This window comes from Schistocerca americana, unplaced genomic scaffold, assembly GCF_021461395.2.
Source record: "Schistocerca americana isolate TAMUIC-IGC-003095 unplaced genomic scaffold, iqSchAmer2.1 HiC_scaffold_1075, whole genome shotgun sequence".
In the NCBI taxonomy this organism is placed as follows: Eukaryota; Metazoa; Arthropoda; class Insecta; order Orthoptera; family Acrididae; genus Schistocerca; species Schistocerca americana.
The window spans coordinates 22,237-42,039 of record NW_025725129.1 but is presented as its reverse complement, the minus strand read 5'-3'; the positions used below and the strand labels follow the sequence as shown (position 1 = coordinate 42,039).

Sequence of the window (19,803 nt, the reverse complement as noted above, 5' to 3'; positions counted from 1 at the left end):
CTAATATGAAGTACTCACTGACGATCCAAAGGCGTTTCAGTATGCATGCGTCGGTACCACCGGGGCAGAGCCTAAGTATTGTAAAGTGAAGGCCGACAGTTAGAGCCTCACATGAAGTATTTCATTGGCTTCCCACGAGTGCGTAATGCAAAGCGTGGCTGTTGCTAGGAAACGGTCTTATTCGCCGTTCGTTAATATCTAGTTTTCTTTGCATCAATGTGAAAATGTTCCTATTACTAAATACAGTTTTGCTAGTTACAGTTCAAACTGGAAGCGACGGAAGAAAGCGGTCCAATGCGCCACATTGGTTCCCGAAAGCGAGGGTGCGTTTAGTACGCCACATCTGACATTGCGTCTTACATATTATTAAACTCACATAATTCCATTCTACCGAAAAAAGAAAGAGGTTTCGGAGTGAGGCTCCTGAGATCTTGCTAGAGATGGAAGTCACTGGAGCGCTTGTCTCGCACGTCAGATTGGCCGAGCGGTCTAAGGCGCCAGATTTAAGCTCTGGTTCCCGTAAGGGAGCGTGGGTTCGAACCCCACATCTGACAATGCATTTTAAACATTCTGAAACTAACATACTCCCTTCATCTTATAGAACAAGTACATTACGCACAAACACGCCGTGGAGATTTTACTAGAGACGACAGTGACAGCAGTGCAGGCGTCGCACGTCCGATAGCTCGAGCGGCCGAAAACAAATAGCGGAACATATTTTTCTCGTGCCGAGTTTTAGCTCTTCTCACGGACGTTTCCGTGGTCGTTGTGTTGTGGCTCAGGGCTATTCCATTTTCCTTCCCTAAAAGGCAACGCGAGAGACTGTCAGGCAAATCCCAAGTGATCTGTACACGGACTAAGACGTCCGCACGTCTGGCAACATTCTCGCCAACTTGTATGCCGTGCCAACGACACGGGTTCATGTCCGATTACCGAAATTAGGCAGCGTTGGCCGTGGTTAGTGCTCGGCTGGGGACGAACTGGGAAGTCCGCGTGTCTTGGTTTCTTCAGTTTTGCCTTTTTCCTTCGTTTTTGGTGCTGCTGTGCGGTAATGGTACGGTCCAGCACGCTGACCCCCCTCTTGCTCTCGGTACGCAAAGGCGCGAACATGCGGCCACAGTCAAATGAAAGGGTCCGTTGTGTGTTTGTTGATGTGGCCTCTCCCAGTCGTTTCTAGCGCCTGTCCTCTACATATACGCCCATTTGCAAGCGTCAGCTTTTGCGTCAGCCGAGCAAAGTCGAGACAAGTCGACACATGGGGACACACGATGCTGTGAATCGTAATCCGCACTAGCCTACGAGGGGAGAAGGGAAACCATTCGTACCGTTGAAAACACTCTCCTGGGTAAAGGAGACAACTTCCGTGCGATGTCCGGGCTTCGAACCCGGAGCAGCTACTTGGGAAGCAACCATGCTGACCGACACACCACCACCGCCTTCTGCTACGCGCTGCTTGCGCCGTGATGTGTCGCCTTCCCTCCTGGCGCCAGAGGCCGAAGGCGATAGCGCTGCAGGCGCTCAACGCCGAGTGCGACGCGAGCACCACTGAACCCGATTTCCTGGTGCTGCTAGGGCGACATACCGTAACTAGGCGCAGAACTGACTTTCTCTGATAAATTGGCCCTTTAATGCGCATCAGGGCGAACACGAAATTTCTAATATGAAGTACTCACTGACGATCCAAAGGCGTTTCAGTATGCATGCGTCGGTACCACCGGGGCAGAGCCTAAGTATTGTAAAGTGAAGGCCGACAGTTAGAGCCTCACATGAAGTATTTCATTGGCTTCCCACGAGTGCGTAATGCAAAGCGTGGCTGTTGCTAGGAAACGGTCTTATTCGCCGTTCGTTAATATCTAGTTTTCTTTGCATCAATGTGAAAATGTTCCTATTACTAAATACAGTTTTGCTAGTTACAGTTCAAACTGGAAGCGACGGAAGAAAGCGGTCCAATGCGCCACATTGGTTCCCGAAAGCGAGGGTGCGTTTAGTACGCCACATCTGACATTGCGTCTTACATATTATTAAACTCACATAATTCCATTCTACCGAAAAAAGAAAGAGGTTTCGGAGTGAGGCTCCTGAGATCTTGCTAGAGATGGAAGTCACTGGAGCGCTTGTCTCGCACGTCAGATTGGCCGAGCGGTCTAAGGCGCCAGATTTAAGCTCTGGTTCCCGTAAGGGAGCGTGGGTTCGAACCCCACATCTGACAATGCATTTTAAACATTCTGAAACTAACATACTCCCTTCATCTTATAGAACAAGTACATTACGCACAAACACGCCGTGGAGATTTTACTAGAGACGACAGTGACAGCAGTGCAGGCGTCGCACGTCCGATAGCTCGAGCGGCCGAAAACAAATAGCGGAACATATTTTTCTCGTGCCGAGTTTTAGCTCTTCTCACGGACGTTTCCGTGGTCGTTGTGTTGTGGCTCAGGGCTATTCCATTTTCCTTCCCTAAAAGGCAACGCGAGAGACTGTCAGGCAAATCCCAAGTGATCTGTACACGGACTAAGACGTCCGCACGTCTGGCAACATTCTCGCCAACTTGTATGCCGTGCCAACGACACGGGTTCATGTCCGATTACCGAAATTAGGCAGCGTTGGCCGTGGTTAGTGCTCGGCTGGGGACGAACTGGGAAGTCCGCGTGTCTTGGTTTCTTCAGTTTTGCCTTTTTCCTTCGTTTTTGGTGCTGCTGTGCGGTAATGGTACGGTCCAGCACGCTGACCCCCCTCTTGCTCTCGGTACGCAAAGGCGCGAACATGCGGCCACAGTCAAATGAAAGGGTCCGTTGTGTGTTTGTTGATGTGGCCTCTCCCAGTCGTTTCTAGCGCCTGTCCTCTACATATACGCCCATTTGCAAGCGTCAGCTTTTGCGTCAGCCGAGCAAAGTCGAGACAAGTCGACACATGGGGACACACGATGCTGTGAATCGTAATCCGCACTAGCCTACGAGGGGAGAAGGGAAACCATTCGTACCGTTGAAAACACTCTCCTGGGTAAAGGAGACAACTTCCGTGCGATGTCCGGGCTTCGAACCCGGAGCAGCTACTTGGGAAGCAACCATGCTGACCGACACACCACCACCGCCTTCTGCTACGCGCTGCTTGCGCCGTGATGTGTCGCCTTCCCTCCTGGCGCCAGAGGCCGAAGGCGATAGCGCTGCAGGCGCTCAACGCCGAGTGCGACGCGAGCACCACTGAACCCGATTTCCTGGTGCTGCTAGGGCGACATACCGTAACTAGGCGCAGAACTGACTTTATCTGATAAATTGGCCCTTTAATGCGCATCAGGGCGAACACGAAATTTCTAATATGAAGTACTCACTGACGATCCAAAGGCGTTTCAGTATGCATGCGTCGGTACCACCGGGGCAGAGCCTAAGTATTGTAAAGTGAAGGCCGACAGTTAGAGCCTCACATGAAGTATTTCATTGGCTTCCCACGAGTGCGTAATGCAAAGCGTGGCTGTTGCTAGGAAACGGTCTTATTCGCCGTTCGTTAATATCTAGTTTTCTTTGCATCAATGTGAAAATGTTCCTATTACTAAATACAGTTTTGCTAGTTACAGTTCAAACTGGAAGCGACGGAAGAAAGCGGTCCAATGCGCCACATTGGTTCCCGAAAGCGAGGGTGCGTTTAGTACGCCACATCTGACATTGCGTCTTACATATTATTAAACTCACATAATTCCATTCTACCGAAAAAAGAAAGAGGTTTCGGAGTGAGGCTCCTGAGATCTTGCTAGAGATGGAAGTCACTGGAGCGCTTGTCTCGCACGTCAGATTGGCCGAGCGGTCTAAGGCGCCAGATTTAAGCTCTGGTTCCCGTAAGGGAGCGTGGGTTCGAACCCCACATCTGACAATGCATTTTAAACATTCTGAAACTAACATACTCCCTTCATCTTATAGAACAAGTACATTACGCACAAACACGCCGTGGAGATTTTACTAGAGACGACAGTGACAGCAGTGCAGGCGTCGCACGTCCGATAGCTCGAGCGGCCGAAAACAAATAGCGGAACATATTTTTCTCGTGCCGAGTTTTAGCTCTTCTCACGGACGTTTCCGTGGTCGTTGTGTTGTGGCTCAGGGCTATTCCATTTTCCTTCCCTAAAAGGCAACGCGAGAGACTGTCAGGCAAATCCCAAGTGATCTGTACACGGACTAAGACGTCCGCACGTCTGGCAACATTCTCGCCAACTTGTATGCCGTGCCAACGACACGGGTTCATGTCCGATTACCGAAATTAGGCAGCGTTGGCCGTGGTTAGTGCTCGGCTGGGGACGAACTGGGAAGTCCGCGTGTCTTGGTTTCTTCAGTTTTGCCTTTTTCCTTCGTTTTTGGTGCTGCTGTGCGGTAATGGTACGGTCCAGCACGCTGACCCCCCTCTTGCTCTCGGTACGCAAAGGCGCGAACATGCGGCCACAGTCAAATGAAAGGGTCCGTTGTGTGTTTGTTGATGTGGCCTCTCCCAGTCGTTTCTAGCGCCTGTCCTCTACATATACGCCCATTTGCAAGCGTCAGCTTTTGCGTCAGCCGAGCAAAGTCGAGACAAGTCGACACATGGGGACACACGATGCTGTGAATCGTAATCCGCACTAGCCTACGAGGGGAGAAGGGAAACCATTCGTACCGTTGAAAACACTCTCCTGGGTAAAGGAGACAACTTCCGTGCGATGTCCGGGCTTCGAACCCGGAGCAGCTACTTGGGAAGCAACCATGCTGACCGACACACCACCACCGCCTTCTGCTACGCGCTGCTTGCGCCGTGATGTGTCGCCTTCCCTCCTGGCGCCAGAGGCCGAAGGCGATAGCGCTGCAGGCGCTCAACGCCGAGTGCGACGCGAGCACCACTGAACCCGATTTCCTGGTGCTGCTAGGGCGACATACCGTAACTAGGCGCAGAACTGACTTTCTCTGATAAATTGGCCCTTTAATGCGCATCAGGGCGAACACGAAATTTCTAATATGAAGTACTCACTGACGATCCAAAGGCGTTTCAGTATGCATGCGTCGGTACCACCGGGGCAGAGCCTAAGTATTGTAAAGTGAAGGCCGACAGTTAGAGCCTCACATGAAGTATTTCATTGGCTTCCCACGAGTGCGTAATGCAAAGCGTGGCTGTTGCTAGGAAACGGTCTTATTCGCCGTTCGTTAATATCTAGTTTTCTTTGCATCAATGTGAAAATGTTCCTATTACTAAATACAGTTTTGCTAGTTACAGTTCAAACTGGAAGCGACGGAAGAAAGCGGTCCAATGCGCCACATTGGTTCCCGAAAGCGAGGGTGCGTTTAGTACGCCACATCTGACATTGCGTCTTACATATTATTAAACTCACATAATTCCATTCTACCGAAAAAAGAAAGAGGTTTCGGAGTGAGGCTCCTGAGATCTTGCTAGAGATGGAAGTCACTGGAGCGCTTGTCTCGCACGTCAGATTGGCCGAGCGGTCTAAGGCGCCAGATTTAAGCTCTGGTTCCCGTAAGGGAGCGTGGGTTCGAACCCCACATCTGACAATGCATTTTAAACATTCTGAAACTAACATACTCCCTTCATCTTATAGAACAAGTACATTACGCACAAACACGCCGTGGAGATTTTACTAGAGACGACAGTGACAGCAGTGCAGGCGTCGCACGTCCGATAGCTCGAGCGGCCGAAAACAAATAGCGGAACATATTTTTCTCGTGCCGAGTTTTAGCTCTTCTCACGGACGTTTCCGTGGTCGTTGTGTTGTGGCTCAGGGCTATTCCATTTTCCTTCCCTAAAAGGCAACGCGAGAGACTGTCAGGCAAATCCCAAGTGATCTGTACACGGACTAAGACGTCCGCACGTCTGGCAACATTCTCGCCAACTTGTATGCCGTGCCAACGACACGGGTTCATGTCCGATTACCGAAATTAGGCAGCGTTGGCCGTGGTTAGTGCTCGGCTGGGGACGAACTGGGAAGTCCGCGTGTCTTGGTTTCTTCAGTTTTGCCTTTTTCCTTCGTTTTTGGTGCTGCTGTGCGGTAATGGTACGGTCCAGCACGCTGACCCCCCTCTTGCTCTCGGTACGCAAAGGCGCGAACATGCGGCCACAGTCAAATGAAAGGGTCCGTTGTGTGTTTGTTGATGTGGCCTCTCCCAGTCGTTTCTAGCGCCTGTCCTCTACATATACGCCCATTTGCAAGCGTCAGCTTTTGCGTCAGCCGAGCAAAGTCGAGACAAGTCGACACATGGGGACACACGATGCTGTGAATCGTAATCCGCACTAGCCTACGAGGGGAGAAGGGAAACCATTCGTACCGTTGAAAACACTCTCCTGGGTAAAGGAGACAACTTCCGTGCGATGTCCGGGCTTCGAACCCGGAGCAGCTACTTGGGAAGCAACCATGCTGACCGACACACCACCACCGCCTTCTGCTACGCGCTGCTTGCGCCGTGATGTGTCGCCTTCCCTCCTGGCGCCAGAGGCCGAAGGCGATAGCGCTGCAGGCGCTCAACGCCGAGTGCGACGCGAGCACCACTGAACCCGATTTCCTGGTGCTGCTAGGGCGACATACCGTAACTAGGCGCAGAACTGACTTTCTCTGATAAATTGGCCCTTTAATGCGCATCAGGGCGAACACGAAATTTCTAATATGAAGTACTCACTGACGATCCAAAGGCGTTTCAGTATGCATGCGTCGGTACCACCGGGGCAGAGCCTAAGTATTGTAAAGTGAAGGCCGACAGTTAGAGCCTCACATGAAGTATTTCATTGGCTTCCCACGAGTGCGTAATGCAAAGCGTGGCTGTTGCTAGGAAACGGTCTTATTCGCCGTTCGTTAATATCTAGTTTTCTTTGCATCAATGTGAAAATGTTCCTATTACTAAATACAGTTTTGCTAGTTACAGTTCAAACTGGAAGCGACGGAAGAAAGCGGTCCAATGCGCCACATTGGTTCCCGAAAGCGAGGGTGCGTTTAGTACGCCACATCTGACATTGCGTCTTACATATTATTAAACTCACATAATTCCATTCTACCGAAAAAAGAAAGAGGTTTCGGAGTGAGGCTCCTGAGATCTTGCTAGAGATGGAAGTCACTGGAGCGCTTGTCTCGCACGTCAGATTGGCCGAGCGGTCTAAGGCGCCAGATTTAAGCTCTGGTTCCCGTAAGGGAGCGTGGGTTCGAACCCCACATCTGACAATGCATTTTAAACATTCTGAAACTAACATACTCCCTTCATCTTATAGAACAAGTACATTACGCACAAACACGCCGTGGAGATTTTACTAGAGACGACAGTGACAGCAGTGCAGGCGTCGCACGTCCGATAGCTCGAGCGGCCGAAAACAAATAGCGGAACATATTTTTCTCGTGCCGAGTTTTAGCTCTTCTCACGGACGTTTCCGTGGTCGTTGTGTTGTGGCTCAGGGCTATTCCATTTTCCTTCCCTAAAAGGCAACGCGAGAGACTGTCAGGCAAATCCCAAGTGATCTGTACACGGACTAAGACGTCCGCACGTCTGGCAACATTCTCGCCAACTTGTATGCCGTGCCAACGACACGGGTTCATGTCCGATTACCGAAATTAGGCAGCGTTGGCCGTGGTTAGTGCTCGGCTGGGGACGAACTGGGAAGTCCGCGTGTCTTGGTTTCTTCAGTTTTGCCTTTTTCCTTCGTTTTTGGTGCTGCTGTGCGGTAATGGTACGGTCCAGCACGCTGACCCCCCTCTTGCTCTCGGTACGCAAAGGCGCGAACATGCGGCCACAGTCAAATGAAAGGGTCCGTTGTGTGTTTGTTGATGTGGCCTCTCCCAGTCGTTTCTAGCGCCTGTCCTCTACATATACGCCCATTTGCAAGCGTCAGCTTTTGCGTCAGCCGAGCAAAGTCGAGACAAGTCGACACATGGGGACACACGATGCTGTGAATCGTAATCCGCACTAGCCTACGAGGGGAGAAGGGAAACCATTCGTACCGTTGAAAACACTCTCCTGGGTAAAGGAGACAACTTCCGTGCGATGTCCGGGCTTCGAACCCGGAGCAGCTACTTGGGAAGCAACCATGCTGACCGACACACCACCACCGCCTTCTGCTACGCGCTGCTTGCGCCGTGATGTGTCGCCTTCCCTCCTGGCGCCAGAGGCCGAAGGCGATAGCGCTGCAGGCGCTCAACGCCGAGTGCGACGCGAGCACCACTGAACCCGATTTCCTGGTGCTGCTAGGGCGACATACCGTAACTAGGCGCAGAACTGACTTTCTCTGATAAATTGGCCCTTTAATGCGCATCAGGGCGAACACGAAATTTCTAATATGAAGTACTCACTGACGATCCAAAGGCGTTTCAGTATGCATGCGTCGGTACCACCGGGGCAGAGCCTAAGTATTGTAAAGTGAAGGCCGACAGTTAGAGCCTCACATGAAGTATTTCATTGGCTTCCCACGAGTGCGTAATGCAAAGCGTGGCTGTTGCTAGGAAACGGTCTTATTCGCCGTTCGTTAATATCTAGTTTTCTTTGCATCAATGTGAAAATGTTCCTATTACTAAATACAGTTTTGCTAGTTACAGTTCAAACTGGAAGCGACGGAAGAAAGCGGTCCAATGCGCCACATTGGTTCCCGAAAGCGAGGGTGCGTTTAGTACGCCACATCTGACATTGCGTCTTACATATTATTAAACTCACATAATTCCATTCTACCGAAAAAAGAAAGAGGTTTCGGAGTGAGGCTCCTGAGATCTTGCTAGAGATGGAAGTCACTGGAGCGCTTGTCTCGCACGTCAGATTGGCCGAGCGGTCTAAGGCGCCAGATTTAAGCTCTGGTTCCCGTAAGGGAGCGTGGGTTCGAACCCCACATCTGACAATGCATTTTAAACATTCTGAAACTAACATACTCCCTTCATCTTATAGAACAAGTACATTACGCACAAACACGCCGTGGAGATTTTACTAGAGACGACAGTGACAGCAGTGCAGGCGTCGCACGTCCGATAGCTCGAGCGGCCGAAAACAAATAGCGGAACATATTTTTCTCGTGCCGAGTTTTAGCTCTTCTCACGGACGTTTCCGTGGTCGTTGTGTTGTGGCTCAGGGCTATTCCATTTTCCTTCCCTAAAAGGCAACGCGAGAGACTGTCAGGCAAATCCCAAGTGATCTGTACACGGACTAAGACGTCCGCACGTCTGGCAACATTCTCGCCAACTTGTATGCCGTGCCAACGACACGGGTTCATGTCCGATTACCGAAATTAGGCAGCGTTGGCCGTGGTTAGTGCTCGGCTGGGGACGAACTGGGAAGTCCGCGTGTCTTGGTTTCTTCAGTTTTGCCTTTTTCCTTCGTTTTTGGTGCTGCTGTGCGGTAATGGTACGGTCCAGCACGCTGACCCCCCTCTTGCTCTCGGTACGCAAAGGCGCGAACATGCGGCCACAGTCAAATGAAAGGGTCCGTTGTGTGTTTGTTGATGTGGCCTCTCCCAGTCGTTTCTAGCGCCTGTCCTCTACATATACGCCCATTTGCAAGCGTCAGCTTTTGCGTCAGCCGAGCAAAGTCGAGACAAGTCGACACATGGGGACACACGATGCTGTGAATCGTAATCCGCACTAGCCTACGAGGGGAGAAGGGAAACCATTCGTACCGTTGAAAACACTCTCCTGGGTAAAGGAGACAACTTCCGTGCGATGTCCGGGCTTCGAACCCGGAGCAGCTACTTGGGAAGCAACCATGCTGACCGACACACCACCACCGCCTTCTGCTACGCGCTGCTTGCGCCGTGATGTGTCGCCTTCCCTCCTGGCGCCAGAGGCCGAAGGCGATAGCGCTGCAGGCGCTCAACGCCGAGTGCGACGCGAGCACCACTGAACCCGATTTCCTGGTGCTGCTAGGGCGACATACCGTAACTAGGCGCAGAACTGACTTTATCTGATAAATTGGCCCTTTAATGCGCATCAGGGCGAACACGAAATTTCTAATATGAAGTACTCACTGACGATCCAAAGGCGTTTCAGTATGCATGCGTCGGTACCACCGGGGCAGAGCCTAAGTATTGTAAAGTGAAGGCCGACAGTTAGAGCCTCACATGAAGTATTTCATTGGCTTCCCACGAGTGCGTAATGCAAAGCGTGGCTGTTGCTAGGAAACGGTCTTATTCGCCGTTCGTTAATATCTAGTTTTCTTTGCATCAATGTGAAAATGTTCCTATTACTAAATACAGTTTTGCTAGTTACAGTTCAAACTGGAAGCGACGGAAGAAAGCGGTCCAATGCGCCACATTGGTTCCCGAAAGCGAGGGTGCGTTTAGTACGCCACATCTGACATTGCGTCTTACATATTATTAAACTCACATAATTCCATTCTACCGAAAAAAGAAAGAGGTTTCGGAGTGAGGCTCCTGAGATCTTGCTAGAGATGGAAGTCACTGGAGCGCTTGTCTCGCACGTCAGATTGGCCGAGCGGTCTAAGGCGCCAGATTTAAGCTCTGGTTCCCGTAAGGGAGCGTGGGTTCGAACCCCACATCTGACAATGCATTTTAAACATTCTGAAACTAACATACTCCCTTCATCTTATAGAACAAGTACATTACGCACAAACACGCCGTGGAGATTTTACTAGAGACGACAGTGACAGCAGTGCAGGCGTCGCACGTCCGATAGCTCGAGCGGCCGAAAACAAATAGCGGAACATATTTTTCTCGTGCCGAGTTTTAGCTCTTCTCACGGACGTTTCCGTGGTCGTTGTGTTGTGGCTCAGGGCTATTCCATTTTCCTTCCCTAAAAGGCAACGCGAGAGACTGTCAGGCAAATCCCAAGTGATCTGTACACGGACTAAGACGTCCGCACGTCTGGCAACATTCTCGCCAACTTGTATGCCGTGCCAACGACACGGGTTCATGTCCGATTACCGAAATTAGGCAGCGTTGGCCGTGGTTAGTGCTCGGCTGGGGACGAACTGGGAAGTCCGCGTGTCTTGGTTTCTTCAGTTTTGCCTTTTTCCTTCGTTTTTGGTGCTGCTGTGCGGTAATGGTACGGTCCAGCACGCTGACCCCCCTCTTGCTCTCGGTACGCAAAGGCGCGAACATGCGGCCACAGTCAAATGAAAGGGTCCGTTGTGTGTTTGTTGATGTGGCCTCTCCCAGTCGTTTCTAGCGCCTGTCCTCTACATATACGCCCATTTGCAAGCGTCAGCTTTTGCGTCAGCCGAGCAAAGTCGAGACAAGTCGACACATGGGGACACACGATGTTGTGAATCGTAATCCGCACTAGCCTACGAGGGGAGAAGGGAAACCATTCGTACCGTTGAAAACACTCTCCTGGGTAAAGGAGACAACTTCCGTGCGATGTCCGGGCTTCGAACCCGGAGCAGCTACTTGGGAAGCAACCATGCTGACCGACACACCACCACCGCCTTCTGCTACGCGCTGCTTGCGCCGTGATGTGTCGCCTTCCCTCCTGGCGCCAGAGGCCGAAGGCGATAGCGCTGCAGGCGCTCAACGCCGAGTGCGACGCGAGCACCACTGAACCCGATTTCCTGGTGCTGCTAGGGCGACATACCGTAACTAGGCGCAGAACTGACTTTCTCTGATAAATTGGCCCTTTAATGCGCATCAGGGCGAACACGAAATTTCTAATATGAAGTACTCACTGACGATCCAAAGGCGTTTCAGTATGCATGCGTCGGTACCACCGGGGCAGAGCCTAAGTATTGTAAAGTGAAGGCCGACAGTTAGAGCCTCACATGAAGTATTTCATTGGCTTCCCACGAGTGCGTAATGCAAAGCGTGGCTGTTGCTAGGAAACGGTCTTATTCGCCGTTCGTTAATATCTAGTTTTCTTTGCATCAATGTGAAAATGTTCCTATTACTAAATACAGTTTTGCTAGTTACAGTTCAAACTGGAAGCGACGGAAGAAAGCGGTCCAATGCGCCACATTGGTTCCCGAAAGCGAGGGTGCGTTTAGTACGCCACATCTGACATTGCGTCTTACATATTATTAAACTCACATAATTCCATTCTACCGAAAAAAGAAAGAGGTTTCGGAGTGAGGCTCCTGAGATCTTGCTAGAGATGGAAGTCACTGGAGCGCTTGTCTCGCATGTCAGATTGGCCGAGCGGTCTAAGGCGCCAGATTTAAGCTCTGGTTCCCGTAAGGGAGCGTGGGTTCGAACCCCACATCTGACAATGCATTTTAAACATTCTGAAACTAACATACTCCCTTCATCTTATAGAACAAGTACATTACGCACAAACACGCCGTGGAGATTTTACTAGAGACGACAGTGACAGCAGTGCAGGCGTCGCACGTCCGATAGCTCGAGCGGCCGAAAACAAATAGCTCAGTCGCGCTTGCGACACCGTGCTGGTCGGACGTATCAGTGCTCCGCTCCGCCGCGTGTTCACAAGGCGTGTTTTCCACTCATATTTCTGTGTGCAAGTTTGTGTTATTCTGCAGTTTATATCGTTTTCCATTTGTATTTTTGTTGCGGTCTTATTGTAGCGGGTTAACCGCTCGCTATCTGCTGCAATGTCCAGGTTATTTCCGCGAAAGTGTACACTGCGTTTTGATTTTGACAAGTCCACCCGATCTGTGCAACCGAGTTCACTGGAGATACATGACTGGATCGTTGATGTTATTGGGATTACATCTGACCAAGTGCACACCGCCTATTATGATACCGAGCAGTATTGTTTCTTTGTTAAATTACTGAATCCTGTATTACTGGAGAAGATCATGACGAAGCACGGAGGAAGTGCTATTTTCCGACACCGGGACGACTCTGTAAGTACTGTGCTCATTTCCAATGCCGATGTAGACTACACGAACGTGCGTATTTTTAACTTACCCCCTGAAGTAGAAAATTGTTATTTAAAGGAGGTACTGTCCAAATTCGGTGACGTTAAACAGATTCGACATGAACGGTGGTCAAGTCAACATAGGTTGCAATGTTACAGTGGCGTTCGATCTGTAGAAATGCATGTCAAACAGAATATTCCATCCCATATACTTGTTTGTGACTATAAGGCTCACGTTACTTACATTGGCCAAACACCGACCTGTCATATCTGTAATGAGAGTGGTCACTTGCGTCAAGACTGCCCCAGGCGCATGTTTGTGTTAAAGAATTCCCTCCAGCAGCGTAAAAGGCTTACTTTGGCGGATGTAGTGGCAGCCAAGCCGATGACAGAGATTGGGCTCCCTAATTCTGAAATGCCTTCGGAACAGCAACAGGAAATTCGCTCTGAGGAGTTTCCGGTTCTGGTTCGGAGAGAAAAAGGTGCGTTGCCCCCTGCCAAACTCGATGCCGCGACCAATAAGAGGCGCAGAACTTGTGACAGCAGTGGCTCTGATAACGACACCTCTAGTGCGCATGAGACCGCGAAAAAGGACGATCAGGAATCCGGCTCGGAAGCGAAAGCTCCCATCGGTGAGGCTATTGTGGACGCTTCTCCTCCCACAATTTCAAGTGCCGATACTTCCGTGGAAGTTAAGCAGTTACCGCTGGCTAGTGCCTTAGAACTTCCGCTACAGCCAACTCAGGCCGCCCAACCTGTACGTGTGGCTCACATTCCTGCAGGAAGTATACACACAGCGGCCTGTGATGGTGGTATACAAACATCTCTGAGCGCAAACGGTACACATCACGTGGCAGCCGCTTCGGTTCAGGACTCACAACAAGGGGAATGTCAACAACTCCAGGAAATAATACAAACACAGCTGTCCGGGTCTGTCGGTGACAACAAACAGCTGCGGGCAGAGAATGTTGCCAAACAGGCTGATAGTGCGAGTGATAGTTCAGCTGCTCGCTCGCCGGCGGTGTCGCCGCGTGCCGTCCCTTCGCGGGATGTGCCGGGAGAGCAGCTTGACATCACCCACGACCCTCCCACGCCGCCAGCTGCAGAGGTGCTCCACAGTGTCCGCCCCAGGATCCGAGTGCAACCTAATGTAAATGCTGTGCGTAAAAAGAGTAAGAACAAAGACGCACGAATACAACTCAGTGACGTCACAGACACGAATTTCCCGGCCACAAATATGGAATGGCATGAAGATGTTGCCCTTTAAAGATATTTGCTCCTTCCGCCTCTTCCACGTACTGTCATAATGTCGCAGGCCTATACGATCACGACATTAAATGTTAATAAAATCCGGTCGGAGGTGAAACTGAGTGCCTTAAAACAATATCTCTATGAGTCGGGAACAGATATCGCTCTTTTGCAGGAGGTGGCCATGCCACACTTAACTCTTCCTGGTTTTGTTGCTATTACAAATTTTTCCCCCGACTCGAACGTGGGGACTGCCATCTTACTTAGAGAAGGCATTCCCGCCACTCAGGTTGACAAGTTAGATTCCGGTAGAGGTGTGGGTGTCACCGTTTTTGGCGTCACCATCATTAACTTGTACGCGCCTTCTGGCAGTACCTATAGGGCGGAAAGAGCGAACTTTTTTAAGGAACAAATCATCTATTTGTTACGGAAAAATCCCGAACGTGTTATCATTGGAGGTGATTTTAATTGTGTTTTATCCCAGAAAGATCAGTCCCCGAATTTTAATTATTCGCCTGAATTAAAGCGTCTCGTGACCGACCTCAAACTGAAAGACGCGTGGGAAATTAGGTACCCGACCTTGGTACGATTCACACACATCGTCGCGAATTCCTGCAGCAGACTTGACAGGATTTATGTTTCCGAAGTTTTAGAGAATGTCTTGTTACAAATTGAAACAATACCCTCCAGCTTCTCTGATCACAGTGGTGTCGTTGCGTGCCTGAATTTGCTGCCCCAACCAACGCGTTGGTATAAAAATCAATGGAACTTGAACGTCTCCTTATTAACGGATGCTGACCTAGAGGCGGCGGTGCGACGCGCTTGGGAGCAGTGCTTGCGCACTGCCGCAAACTTTCGTAGCACCATAGCGTGGTGGACTCAGCATGCAAAACCCAAACTGCGAAAAGTTGTTATATTCTTCGGTATTGAAAGAGCAGCCGCGATAAAGAGGACGATGGAGTTCTACTACACTATCTTACGCGACCTCTGTGATAGAGCCGACGCCGCGCACACCAGAATAGACGACATTCGAAAAATAAAGGCGAAATTAATCACTCTTAAGAGGATGCAACTGGAAGGTCTTAAGATCAAATCTAAAGTGAAGTCGGTCAGGGACGATGAAACAGCCGCTCTATACCACCTTGTCAAACATGCTAAGAACAGAAGGAGGACTTTTATTGAGGCCCTGAAACTCGGTGATGGCACGACTGTCGACACCCAGCGAGAGATTATCAAGGCACTACACGACTATTTTGTTGACACCTACACGTCAGCGGCTACTCATGACGGCTGCTATGACGAACTGTTTAGTGCCATTTCCTCTACTATAACTAGAGAAGACAATGACACAATTTCATTAGAATTTAGTAATAAAGATGTTTTGGAGATTGTCTGCCACTCGCCGATCAGGAAGTCCCCTGGTCCTGACGGATTACCCATTGAATTTTACAGGAGGTATTGGCACATCATCGGGGACAAAATCACCCAATTAGTGAACGAAGTTTTTCAAGGGAAGCCTATACCACTTGCCTTTAAGGAATGCACAATTGTGCTTATCCCTAAAGGCAGAGGTACCAAAAATATCGCCAACTTCCGCCCCATTTCATTGTTAAACTCCGATTATAAAATAGTCGCCCGTGCAATCAACACGCGAATGATGCCCCTCACTGCTAAATTCATTGGACGTCAGCAGACATGTGCCTTCGGGAGAACTGTATTGCAAACGGCAGCTTTTTACCGGGATATCATTGCGTTAACGAACGCCAGTAACGTGAAGTGTGGGCTGATCTTTCTGGACTTTTTTAAAGCCTTTGACCTCGTCGCTCACGAGTACCTCCTTGAAACCATGAAAAGATTCGGTTTCTTGCAGAACGCGATTGACATGATCACAAACATGGCACTGGGGATCAACGCAAGGCTTTCTGTCAACTCGCAACTAACCCAACCGATTCAAATCAACAGAGGGATTCCACAAGGCAGCCCTTTGTCCATGTTACTTTTTGTCCTTTCACTCGAACCTCTGTTACTCCAACTGCAGGCGAAACTCACAGGGCTAACACTTTCAGGAGAAAAAACTGTCGTAGGCGCCTATGCCGACGATGTGGGTGTGGTTGTCCGCAATGAGAATGATGTCACCACTATAGCGGCTCACCTCCAGCAATACTGTTTGGCGTCGGGGGCTAAATTGAATGACAAGAAAAGTAAATTTATTAACCTCTGTGGCCTCCAGCATTTGCGAGTTGGCTACGCTCAGGAAGTCAGCGTCCACAAGGCTCTCGGCATCATATTGACGGCGTCCTCTTTACAGATGGCGGCGGCAAACTGGAGGGAAATAGTGCGTAAACTTCACGGTGCTCTCATTGACAATTCCCACAGAAGCCTCAATCAATTTGATCGGATTCATCTGGTCAACTCCTGTATTTTATCCAAGGCCTTCTACACGGCGCAGCTCCTGCCACTGCCTGCAGTCATTGCTAAGCAAATTATGTCGAAGGTGACCAATTTTATTTGGAGAGGGGAAATTTTTCGCGTGTCTGCCAAAACTGCGACACTCCACCCCCAGAATGGAGGGATGGGATTAGTAGATATCAAGGTGAAAGCGATGGCTCTCTATATTACAAGGACGACCGCTATAATTAACAATGATCCTTCCGGCATTACAGCGCAATTATTCACTGCCGTCAGGCCGCAAAGTCTTGACCCACCGCTGAATATTCAGCCCATCAGCTATCGGCTAAAACATATCAGAGATTATTACCTTTCACGGAGCTACATCAGTAAAGAGGTCATAAACTCTCAACATTTAACTGCACAAGCCATAATAGCGGACTGGAGACAACACGAAGGAACGAATCCTTTGGCAACGAAGCTCGGTGGCATGAACTGGGATATTATATGGCGCAATGTCAGTTCCCGTGTCCTCAGTTCCGATGCTCGCACTGCCTGGTACAAAGCCATCAATGATGTGGTTAGCACGAACGAGAGGTTACATAAAATCGGGCTCAGTGACACCCCTCTCTGTCGTCGCTGCCAACTGACGGATACAGTTATCCACCGTTACACCTGCGGGGACCGTCTCCAGAACTGGGTTTGGCTTCGACAAAAAATAGCTCTTCTTACCAGGACTACAACCGCCAATGTTTCGTCAGCACTACTGTCTCGTCCTGATGTGCATTTTTATCCGCAGACGAAAAACAATGCAGTTTTGTGGTTGCTGGGTACCTATTCCAGCTACGTCTTTAATAATTTTGGCGGTGACAATTATTTGGAATTCAAGATGTTTATGGATATCGAATTCGCCAAAACATGTACGTACCAGAATCATGGGAAACTCTTCGGCAATATGCTTAAAATAGCGTTTCATCGCATGGGTATCGGATAGGTCAACTGAGTGTGACGGGGTGAGGCCGGGCCGCGGGACACCAGTAGTGCCGCGAAGAGGCCCCACTGCTTTTGTGTCGCGTCCGGACTCCCCCTCACACTGCGGCCTTCACTGACTCGCTGGACACTGGCTACAGGAACTTTCATTGAGTGAGATACGAAGCTGTGTTTATGTTACGTTTATTCTTCGAGCAGCACTTCTACTATGCCCAAGGGCGAAGTCTTTTCGTTGTCTTTTTCACCATTCCAATTTATTTTCATAGAAGGTTACGGGTTTCGTTTAAAAAAAAAAAAAAAAAAAAAAAAAAAAAAAAAAAAAAAAAAAAAAAAAAAAAGTGGCGCAATTGGTTAGCGCACGGTCCTTATAAGGCAGTAGCCGTGTGCAATGCCGGGGTTGTGAGTTCGAGCCTCACATGGGGCCTACTTTTACCAATTGTTCCTTTTTTTATGTGCTCTCGTTGTGTCTTTACATTTGCTTTTTTTTTACTGCTGTGTGGAAATGACCGAGGTGGTCAATCGGCGTTTTCAGTTTCAAGTTGGTTGATGTGGTGCATTCCAGGTACGGCTTTCCATGACGCACGGGTCGAATTACTTTAAATTTGAAGTTAAGGTTCTTGTTTTTACTAGTTTTTCTAGGGATGTTTTTTCTTTTTTCTCTTTTCCCCTTTTTTCCCCCGTATGTGTGCTGTTCGCTGCATCCCAATACATTCCGTTACATTACTTTGGAGGGATTTATTCATTTTTCATTTCGCATGTATGTTTCCACGTATTGGACCATCCGGAGGCACTACTTGCTCTTACGCAGGAATATCTGGATCAACGGGGGAACACCCACGTTCATTGTCATCGGGGGAGCTACATCAAAAAAAAAAAAAAAAAAAAAAAAAAAAAAAAAAAAAAAAAAAAAAAAAAAAAAAAAAAGTTGGTAGAGCGGTGGACTGTAGTGGAAGATTCACAGTTATCCATAGGTCGCTGGTTCAAATCCGGCCCAGAGGACTGTTTTTCTAATCTCAGGAGCAAAGAGGCTCCAGAGCATGCCCACTCGGTCAGAACCTCCCTATGTTTTAAACCTATTTTAAAGGAAATTCATTTGCTCAGCTTCTAGTAGCTAGTTGATAATCATGGGATTCTTAGCCTTCGTAGGAAAATAAAAAAAAAAAAAAAAAAAAAAAAAAAAAAGCGGTCTAAGGCGCCAGATTTAAGCTCTGGTTCCCGTAAGGGAGCGTGGGTTCGAACCCCACATCTGACAATGCATTTTAAACATTCTGAAACTAACATACTCCCTTCATCTTATAGAACAAGTACATTACGCACAAACACGCCGTGGAGATTTTACTAGAGACGACAGTGACAGCAGTGCAGGCGTCGCACGTCCGATAGCTCGAGCGGCCGAAAACAAATAGCGGAACATATTTTTCTCGTGCCGAGTTTTAGCTCTTCTCACGGACGTTTCCGTGGTCGTTGTGTTGTGGCTCAGGGCTATTCCATTTTCCTTCCCTAAAAGGCAACGCGAGAGACTGTCAGGCAAATCCCAAGTGATCTGTACACGGACTAAGACGTCCGCACGTCTGGCAACATTCTCGCCAACTTGTATGCCGTGCCAACGACACGGGTTCATGTCCGATTACCGAAATTAGGCAGCGTTGGCCGTGGTTAGTGCTCGGCTGGGGACGAACTGGGAAGTCCGCGTGTCTTGGTTTCTTCAGTTTTGCCTTTTTCCTTCGTTTTTGGTGCTGCTGTGCGGTAATGGTACGGTCCAGCACGCTGACCCCCCTCTTGCTCTCGGTACGCAAAGGCGCGAACATGCGGCCACAGTCAAATGAAAGGGTCCGTTGTGTGTTTGTTGATGTGGCCTCTCCCAGTCGTTTCTAGCGCCTGTCCTCTACATATACGCCCATTTGCAAGCGTCAGCTTTTGCGTCAGCCGAGCAAAGTCGAGACAAGTCGACACATGGGGACACACGATGCTGTGAATCGTAATCCGCACTAGCCTACGAGGGGAGAAGGGAAACCATTCGTACCGTTGAAAACACTCTCCTGGGTAAAGGAGACAACTTCCGTGCGATGTCCGGGCTTCGAACCCGGAGCAGCTACTTGGGAAGCAACCATGCTGACCGACACACCACCACCGCCTTCTGCTACGCGCTGCTTGCGCCGTGATGTGTCGCCTTCCCTCCTGGCGCCAGAGGCCGAAGGCGATAGCGCTGCAGGCGCTCAACGCCGAGTGCGACGCGAGCACCACTGAACCCGATTTCCTGGTGCTGCTAGGGCGACATACCGTAACTAGGCGCAGAACTGACTTTATCTGATAAATTGGCCCTTTAATGCGCATCAGGGCGAACACGAAATTTCTAATATGAAGTACTCACTGACGATCCAAAGGCGTTTCAGTATGCATGCGTCGGTACCACCGGGGCAGAGCCT

At 49.6% G+C, this 19,803-nt stretch overlaps 8 non-coding genes across 8 annotated transcripts; all 8 read left to right on the top strand.

Moving 5' to 3' along the window:
* The first annotated feature begins 470 nt into the window (after positions 1–470).
* On the top strand, positions 471–554 carry Trnal-uaa. Its single transcript has one exon. It is a non-coding gene; the product is annotated as a tRNA-Leu (tRNA).
* A 1,571-nt stretch (positions 555–2,125) lies between these two features.
* Positions 2,126–2,209, top strand: Trnal-uaa. Its single transcript has one exon. It is a non-coding gene; the product is annotated as a tRNA-Leu (tRNA).
* Positions 2,210–3,780: 1,571 nt separating this feature from the next.
* On the top strand, positions 3,781–3,864 carry Trnal-uaa. Its single transcript has one exon. It is a non-coding gene; the product is annotated as a tRNA-Leu (tRNA).
* A 1,571-nt stretch (positions 3,865–5,435) lies between these two features.
* On the top strand, positions 5,436–5,519 carry Trnal-uaa. The gene has a single exon. It is a non-coding gene; the product is annotated as a tRNA-Leu (tRNA).
* Positions 5,520–7,090: 1,571 nt separating this feature from the next.
* Trnal-uaa lies at positions 7,091–7,174 on the top strand. Its single transcript has one exon. It is a non-coding gene; the product is annotated as a tRNA-Leu (tRNA).
* Positions 7,175–8,745: 1,571 nt separating this feature from the next.
* Positions 8,746–8,829, top strand: Trnal-uaa. The gene has a single exon. It is a non-coding gene; the product is annotated as a tRNA-Leu (tRNA).
* Positions 8,830–10,400: 1,571 nt separating this feature from the next.
* Trnal-uaa lies at positions 10,401–10,484 on the top strand. Its single transcript has one exon. It is a non-coding gene; the product is annotated as a tRNA-Leu (tRNA).
* A 1,571-nt stretch (positions 10,485–12,055) lies between these two features.
* On the top strand, positions 12,056–12,139 carry Trnal-uaa. The gene has a single exon. It is a non-coding gene; the product is annotated as a tRNA-Leu (tRNA).
* Positions 12,140–19,803: the final 7,664 nt, after the last annotated feature.